This window comes from Odocoileus virginianus, chromosome 23 (assembly GCF_023699985.2).
Source record: "Odocoileus virginianus isolate 20LAN1187 ecotype Illinois chromosome 23, Ovbor_1.2, whole genome shotgun sequence".
NCBI lineage: Eukaryota > Metazoa > Chordata > Mammalia > Artiodactyla > Cervidae > Odocoileus > Odocoileus virginianus.
In genome coordinates this window covers 35,169,276-35,174,673 of record NC_069696.1, presented here as the reverse complement: position 1 = coordinate 35,174,673, position 5,398 = coordinate 35,169,276, and positions in this window count along the sequence as shown.

Sequence of the window (5,398 nt, the reverse complement as noted above, 5' to 3'; positions counted from 1 at the left end):
ACAGTTCTTTTTTTCTGTATCTATACTCTCTCCTCTAGTGCTCTTATCTAGTCTTATGGCTTTATATATCATATATAAGCTGTTGACACTCGAGTTTATCTCCACTCCTAAACACTAGAGCTGTACATTCAAATTCTCACTTGACGTTTTCAGTTAGATGTCTAATAGCTGTTCAAAACTTCCTTCTCAAATATCTCCTAAGGTTCCTCATCTCATGGAATGGCATCAGCATCTGTCCAGTCACTCAAGTCAGAAATCTGAATTTTCCCTTTCCCTGATGTAATTCTTCACAATACCTTCCAACCATACCTAAATTTGTCTACTTTGCTTTATCTCTGTTGACACTCTTCTAATCCAAGTCATCTTCATCTCTCATCTAATCTAGATCAAGAGCTCCTGACTGGACTTTCTACTTCTGTAATCCATTATTCACTCACCAGAGAGATTTTTAAAAAAGAGTATTATTATATTATGTCTTTGTTGTCATTGTTCAGTCACTAAGCTGTGTCTGACTCTTTGTCACACTGTGGATTATAGCTCCTCTGTCCATGGGATTACCCAGACCAAGAATACTGGAGTGGGTAGCTATGCCCTCCTCCAGAGGATCTTCCTGACCCAGGGTTTGAACTTGGGTTTGTCTTGCATTGGCAGTTGGGTTCTTTACCACTAGCACCACCTAGGAAGCCCTTAAAGTGTTTCAACCCCTCTCTTGACTTCCCATTTCACTTAGAATGACATCCCGCTTCCTCATCTCACCTAAAAGACCTTCCACGCATGGCATCTGCACATCTGTCTGACCCTGTCTCCTATCATGTTTTCCCTTGTTTACAACATTCCATTCACCCTTGGTTACCTTCTGATCTTGAAACATGCCAATGCATCCCAAAACATGAACTTTTGTGCTGGTTTTCACTGTAAAATGCTCTTGCCCTGGATCTTGGTGGTGTCATTCTTTTCTTGTCACTCAGGTCTAAGCTTACATGTCCATAGAGGACAGTAAGGCCTCCTCAGAGAGACCAGTCCTCTCAAACAATCTAAAGTAGCTCCAGGTCATTCTCTAACACATTTTATTTTCTGTATAACACTTAACGACACAGGCAATTTCTTGCTCCTTTGTCTGCTCTTTGTACCCTTCAGTAGAATGTAAGCTCCATAAATGCAGAGGCCTCAAGTCCCTTGTTCATTACTGTATTCCCATCACCTGGAGTAGTACCTGGCTTATGTTAAAGACTCAAAAAATGAGTAGTTGAATGAAATAATGAACAGTTGTTAACTGGTCACTCACTATGGTAACCTTCTTTGAATCATTTAAATCGAATTATCCCCTGTAAATTTCCAGGAAATTATCCCTGGAAATAATAATGATTAATTATATATATATATATATATATGAGCTATTTAATTGGAAGACAAGTCTTTGGCACATTCTAGTGCAGAGAAAGCAATTCAAAGAGGCATCTTCTTTTCTTCTGTAAGACAAATATTTTCTTCTTAATACATAACATCTCTCTTTCCTTTTATGCATTTTGTTGTAAGAATTGAATTCTCTTTATTGTTCTTGGTATTTAGGAAAATTTACCTACATTTTAAGAATGTTATAATTTCTGTTATAGATAATTATGTCTTTGGGGTACTACAGGCTTAAGGCGTCTTGTGTTAACAAAAATGTGTGTTCGTTTATGCTGTTTGCTATGGCATTTTTGGTCTTCCCTAAGTGGCTCAGCAGTAAAAAAAAAAAAAAAAAAAAAAAAAAAAAGCCATCTGCAATGCAGTCAATGTGGCTTCAATCTTTGGGTCAGGAAGATCCGCTGGAGAAGGGAATGGCAACCCATTCCAGTATTCGTGCCTGGAGAATCCCATGGACAGAGGAGACTGGTGGGCTACAGTCCTTGGGCTCGCAAGGAGTCGGACAAACAGAAGTGACTGAGCATGAGCATGATGGCATTTTCTTCTGCAGAGTTTTTTTCTGCAGCTCTGGTTCTCAACTTTGTATTGTCCCATTTATTGTTATACCTGGGTCTATACTGTGGAGAAACTGTTTAAATGTTTTCCTGGCAAACCACCATAGCCTGTTTTCTTGTTTGTTTACTTGTTTTTGTTATCTTCAGAAGCATCTTCCCTCTGTGTTGTGAGTCACTGTGCCTTTCCTTTACAGTGAGCCTGAGATTCAGATCCTTTATGACTCTGCCCCCACCTTAATCCCCCCTTAACTCAGAATCTCCTTCCTTTCTAAAGTGTGGTTCATTTCCTCTACTTTATCATTTCAGCCCATGGGCATTGCTTTATATTTAAATTATGTTATGTTGATTAGAGGTGTCCTATGATATTGTTTCCTTTTAAGACCATTTTTCCCCCTCCTTTTTTCTTCTCTTATCACCTGAGGCAATACATGCTGCATAGCTGACACTCAGTCTGGATGGGTGGGTACCTTCTCCTCTTCATGCTGGCCTGAGACCCACCCGAGTGAGCTGGACACTGAAATTATGTGTTGGTTAACTTGCCTCCATTCCATTACATTTTATGTCAGGATGTTTTATGAAACACAGTCAATTCTGTGAGTTTAATTATACAAATATTTATTCATGTTTGTTCAACACCTGCTAATCAGATATAATTCTGAATTCAATAACAAATATCCCATAGATTTTAGACATTTCCAGAATAATTATTGATACAAGCTGTAACAGTTATTAGAGTTCTATCAGAGATACAAAACTATATTAATATCTACATTTATATCTATATCTATAGTTGATCCTCATTATTTCTGGATACCAAATTTGTGAATTCACTTACTTGCTAAAATTTTTTGCAACCCCCAAGTCAATATTTGCAGTGCTTTTGTGATCATTTTTGGACATGCACAGAGTGACAAAAATTTTGAATTGCTTGTCATGTATGTTCCCAACTGAGGTTAGACGTTAGAGGCCCTGACTTCTTGCTTAAATTCTCATACTGTGAACAAAAGTTTTTTTTTTTGGGGGGGGGTGTGGAACACAGTCTGAAGTCTTATGTACCATATTTTTCATATTTTTGTTCATTTTTTTTTGTGATTTCACTGTTTAAAGTGACCTTTAAGTGTAGTGCTGAAGTGCTGTACAGTGTTCTTTTTTTTTCTGTATAGTGTTCTTAGGCACAGGAAGACTGTGCCTTATGGAGAAAAATCTGTGTTCTGAAAAAGCTTCCCTTGGCCATGAGTCGTAGTGCTATTGGCTGTGAGTTCAATGTTTATAAGTCTGCAATAGGATACATCCATAAATAAAAGAAAGAAATTCACTGGTTTGCATATAAAGCCACTCTGAAAAGTGTTAGGATAAAGCTACAGTGTGTGATGAAGCTCTGGAAATGATGATAAAGTGGCTAAGATAATGCATTCATGAGATAATGACCCATTAAAAAAGCATAGTGGACAGCAATGATGTGAGGTTGAGAGCCAAAGAAATTTAAGGTCATGTTACCCATGACTAATTTCTGGGCTAGTGCTAGCTTGCTGACACATTTCAAAAGATGATACAGTATAAAAAAAAAGTTAACTTAAAGATGAGGTAAGTTCTGCAGATCAAGAAACAATAGAAGAATTTTAAAAACACCTGCTAAATGGTTGACAAGAAAAGGTTATGTGAAAAAGCAGATTTTCACCACTGATGAGGCTGGCTTGTTTTTCAAGGACAGTTCAGTTCAATTCAGTCCCTCAGTCACGTCCGACTCTTTGTGACCCCATGAACCATAGAACGCCAGGGCTCCCTGTCCATCACCAACTCCCGGAGTTTGCCTAAACCCATGTCCATTGAGTCAGTGATTCCATCCAACCATCTCATCCTCTGTCATCCCCTTCTCCTCCTGCCTTCAATCTTTCCAGCATCAGGGTCTTTTCAATTGAGTCAGCTCTTCGCATGAGGTGGCCAAAGTATTGGAGTTTCAGCTTCAGCATCAGTCCTTCCAATGAACACCCAGGACTGATCTCCCTTAGGATGTACTGGTTGGATCTCCTTGCAGTCCAAGGGACTCTCAAGAGTCTTTTCCAACACCACAGTTCAAAAGCATCAATTCTTCGGTGCACAGCTTTCTTTATAGTCCAACTCTCACATCCATACATGACAACTGGAAAAAACATAGCCTTGACTAAAAGGATATTTGTTGACAAAGTAATGTCTCTGCTTTTTAATATGCTGTCTAGGTTGGTCATAACTTTCCTTCCAAGGAGTAAGCGTCTTTTAATTTCATGGCTGCAATCACCATCTGCAGTGATTTTGGAGCTCCCCCCAAAATAAAGTCAGCCACTGTTTCCACTGTTTCCCCATTTATTTGCCATGAAGTGATGGGACCGGGTGCCGTGATCTTAGTTTTCTGAACGTTGAGCTTTAAGCCAACTTTTCCACTCTTCTCTTTCACTTTCATCAAGAGGCTCTTTAGTTGTTCTTCACTTTCTTCCAGAAGGGTGGTCATCTGCATATCTGAGGTTACTGATATTTCTCCTGGCAATCTTGATTCCAGTTTGTGCTTCTTCCAGCCCAGCATTTCTCATGAGGTACTCTGAATATAAGTTAAATAAGCAGGGTGACAATATACAGCCTTGATGTACTCCTTTTCCTATTTGGAATCAGTCTGTTGTTCCATGTCCAGTTCTAACTGTTGCTTTCTAACCTGCATACAGGTTTCTCAAGAGGCAAGTCAGGTGGTCTGGTATTGCCATCTCTTTCAGAATTTTCCACAGTTTATTGTGATCCACACAGTCAAAGGCTTTGGCATAGTCAATAAAGCAGAAATAGATGTTTTTCTGGAACTCGCTTGCTTTTTCAATGATCTAATGGATGTTGGCAATTTGACCTCTGATTCCTCTGCCTTTTCTAAAACCATTTTGAACATCTGGAAGTTCATGGTTCACTATTGCTGAAGTCTGGCTTAGAGAATTTTGAGCATTACTTTACTAGCGTGTGAGATGAGTGCAATTGTGCGGTAGTTTGAACATTCTTTGGGATTGCCTTTCTTTGGGATTGGAATGAAAGCTGACCTTTTCCAGTCCTGTGGCCACTGCTGAGTTTTCCAAATTTGCTGGCATATTGAGTGCAGCACTTTCACAGCATCATCTTTTAGGATTTGAAATAGCTCAACTGGAATTCCATCCATAACTTTGTTCATAGTGATGCTTCCTAAGGCCCACTTGACTTCACATTCCAGGATGTCTGACTCTGGGTAAGTGATCACACCATCGTGATTATCTGGGTCGTGAAGATCTTTTTTGTACAGTTCTTCTGTGTATTCTTGCCACCTCTTCTTAATATCTTTTGCTTCTGTTAGGTCCACACCATTTCTGTCCTTTATTGAGCCCATCTTTGCATGAAATGTTCCCTTGGTATTTCTAATTTTCTTGAAGAGATCTCTAGTCTTTCCCACTCTA